Source organism: Seriola lalandi, unplaced genomic scaffold (assembly GCF_002814215.2).
Source record: "Seriola lalandi dorsalis isolate HSWRI2012SDOR001 ecotype SW California unplaced genomic scaffold, Sedor1 jcf7180002051589, whole genome shotgun sequence".
NCBI classification, from domain to species: Eukaryota; Metazoa; Chordata; class Actinopteri; order Carangiformes; family Carangidae; genus Seriola; species Seriola lalandi.
This window is the reverse complement of record NW_019522142.1, coordinates 11,531-15,137: the sequence shown is the minus strand read 5'-3', so window position 1 is coordinate 15,137 and position 3,607 is coordinate 11,531. Positions and strand designations below refer to the sequence as shown.

At 44.1% G+C, this 3,607-nt stretch overlaps 1 pseudogene; it reads left to right on the top strand.

Moving 5' to 3' along the window:
* Positions 1–229: 229 nt before the first annotated feature.
* LOC111649653 (olfactory receptor 8G1-like) lies at positions 230–1,180 on the top strand (annotated as a pseudogene).
* Positions 1,181–3,607: the final 2,427 nt, after the last annotated feature.

The window sequence follows — 3,607 nt, the reverse complement described above, 5'->3', positions numbered from 1 at the left end:
TTTTTCTATTTTAAATGCTTCAGTCTTTTTGTACATAATGTGAACACCAGAGAAACTCATCATTTGTAATGAACTTCCACAACAAGCTTTAATTGTAAAGGACTAATTCTGTTTAATGTTGATTATAAAGACATATTTTTATTTTTTCCTCACTTTGTTTTTCTTTTCTTTTTATTATAAGTTTATTCATGACTTTTCTCTCGTGCTCAGACTCAGATGAACTCTCTGCACGATGGAGAACCAGACAGACATCCTGCAGCTGGAGGGGTTAAAGGTCACTCCTCAGTCCTCCATCCCCGCCTTCATCCTCCTCCTCCTCATCTACGTCTTCATCATGGTGTCTAACCTCGGCCTGGTGGTCCTGATCACCATGGAGACGAGCCTCCACCAGCCCATGTACCTGCTCTTCTGCAACATGAGTGTCAACGACGCGTTCGGGGCGTCGACCATCATCCCCCGCCTGCTGAGTGACGTCTTCACCCCGAGCTCAGAACGCCACATCAGCTACATCGACTGTGCCGTCCAGGCGTTCTGCGCTCACTTCCACGCCAGCGCCACTCACACCGTGCTCATGATCATGGCCTTCGACCGCTACGTGGCCATCTGCAACCCGCTACGTTACGCCGCCATCATGACCAACAGCATGGTGGTGAAGCTGTCGGTGTCGGCCTGGGCCGTCGCTCTGATCATGGTGTTGATCCTCGTGGGCCTCAGCGTCCGCCTGTCGCGCTGCAGGTGGATCATCTTCAACCCGTTCTGTGACAACGCCTCCTTGTTCAAGCTCTCCTGCGAGAGCGTCCTCATCAACCAGGTGTACGGCCTCGGCTACACCGTGGTCCTGCTGGGCTCCTCCCTCGGCAGCGTCACGCTCACCTACCTGAAGATCGCTGCGGTGTGTCTGAGCAGCAAGAACAAGGTGCTGAACGGCCGGGCGCTGCAGACCTGCGCCACACACCTGGCCGTCTACATCATCATGTTCGTGTCAGGCTCCATCATCATCATCCTCCATCGTTTCCCCGACCTATCAGATGAAAGGAAGCTGGCGTCCATCATGTTCCATGTGGTTCCTCCCGCCATGAACGCTGTGATCTACGGGCTGCAGATCAAGGCCGTCAGAGAGAAGCTGGTCATCATGTTCACCAGGAACACAGAGAAATGACTCGCTGCTGCTTTCATGTAAATAACTGTCAATAAAAATCTTTCACTCTCTGAAATGTGCAGATAAAACTAATTTCATCACCATTTACAGAAGGAGATGAAGCTGAAGTGTAATTCATCACTTACAGATGTTTTATATCAAAATACAAATCACTTCAATGAGAAATTTGAATAAGAACTGATCAACATTAGAGAACTCTTCGTGACTTCGATCACCTTAATCACCCCGACCGTTTTGCAAGACGGCGAGTCGCTGCAAGGTGATGGAAACCCTGCGACAGATCAGTGTCAGTGGTTCCCAACCTGGTGACCGGGCCCCTGGTGACCGGTCCCCTGGTGGGCCGCTGACAAATAATTTAAAGTACAACACACATGGTGAAAAGATGTAATAATAATAAATATGTATGTATGTATATATATATATATCTGGTCTTCGGAGGATTTTTGCTTTGCGTCCCCGGCAGCATCACAAAGCGTGGCTCCTGTCGCCTAGCAACTTTGACAACACATGATTTGTTCATCTCTAACACTGTCACGCTGTTTTCCCTTCATACATTTCTACAATAGAAATATTGATTACAGCTACTTTAATGATTCTTTTCATTGATCTTTGCTCATAAAAGTATCAGCTCAAAGTCAAACCACATGTTCACACCGTCGGGTTTTCAGGAAGAACTGAAAGTGAAGGGTGTTTTAATAAATAACCAAAAACAACAGGAATCCAAAATAAACAAGTCAGGAACAAAAAAACTAAACAAGGAAACTCAGGAAAAACACTGGAGAACAACAAACAGGAAACACAAAGGAAAACTGGAGGTCCAGAGGAAGACAGAGACAGGTGAGGAGACAGGTGAAACACATCAGGGCGGGGCAGACAGTCAAGCTGGAGGGAAACCGGACAAAGACAGGAAGTAAAATTACCACAAGATACGCAAGGAAGTCAACTTCAAAATAAAACAGGAAATGACCAATGATCAAACTAATGTCCAAACACAAAGTTACTGACAAAATGCTCCATGATGGTGACGCACAGCAACAGTTGCCTGGTGATGAAACTGTTCGGCAACACAACAAACAGCGGAGCACCGGGGGGGGGGGCTGAGATGTCACTTTATAAAAGCTGTGTTTGAGTCCGGCTCTGGTCTGGCTGCAGGAGGATCACGTCAGCAGAGGTAAACCTGACACACACACACACACACACACACACACACACACACACACACACACACACACACACAAAGAGCAGTGGGAAGTTTTACATCTGAATCCCACTTTATTTCTAATTAAATACATTATTAACTTGCTGTTGTCAGAAAATCAAACATGTAAAACTGTGATCTCACTATCAAAGAACAAATGAATCTTTCTGCTGCAAAAATAAAGAGTGAAACAAACGTAAACATGAAGTCTCGACGTGTTTCCTGTTTGTTCTCATCAACAGTGACAGTTTGTTTCCAGGCCGAGAGCTGAACAGGTGAACCGCTCTGTTAGTGAGGCTACAGGTGTGTTTCTGTTGCAGGAGGTAGAGGTGAGGACGTCACCTGTCTCGGCCAGCCAATCACAGCGAGTCGTCGTCTGCAGGAGAAGGAGACAGTTGCTGCAGCTGATGGTGAATCCAGCTCCACAGTTTCCTGTTGGAGGTTTCAAACATTTCAAACCGGTTTTATTTTTTAATTTTTAATGTTTTAAGGTTTCAAAATGAAATGACATGAAAGTAAAAGAGGAAACCAACCATGATCAGCTGTGCTCTACCAGCTGATCTAAAGCTGACTGTGCTGAATCATCTCATCTGTGAAAGAGGATTGAAATGCATCAAATCATTTTTGCATTGTTGAATGATTTCCACATCAGATTTTAAAAGTTTAATTAATGTAAGAAAACAGTCAAAATATTAAAGTCTAACTGATTTAAAGAGCTTTAGATTTGAAAACAGTTGCCGAAGTGTTTTACAGTTAAATCACTGAAACAAACGACTAGATGAATAAACAATATTTAAATGTGAGGGATCAAGTTCACAAAGGTGAGTCTTTAGTCGATCGATCAGTCAGGTATCAGTTTTGATAATCGTTTTTTACATTTCACAGCTTCTCCTTCTCCAGTGTGAGAGTTTGCTTCTTTTCTCTGTGTTAACATGAACTGAATCTGAGTTTAGACCAAACACCCACAAACTGTTCATGTTAAAGAATTACAGGTGTTTGTTCCAGACCGTGTCGAACTGTGATTGTTGCTTAATCATGAATATTTCAAGTTGTAGAGGAAAACTGATGATTTCTGGACTTCTCAGGCACTTTGAATAAAAAAAGAAGGTTCATTAGACATCGACTGCTACGACTTTAAACCTGTGTCTCGAGGACAAATATTAGTTTAATTTCTGTGATTTGGCTTCAGTTGACACTCAGGTGATGTCACTATCACACCTTCACCTGGACAGACAGGTGACAGTAACACT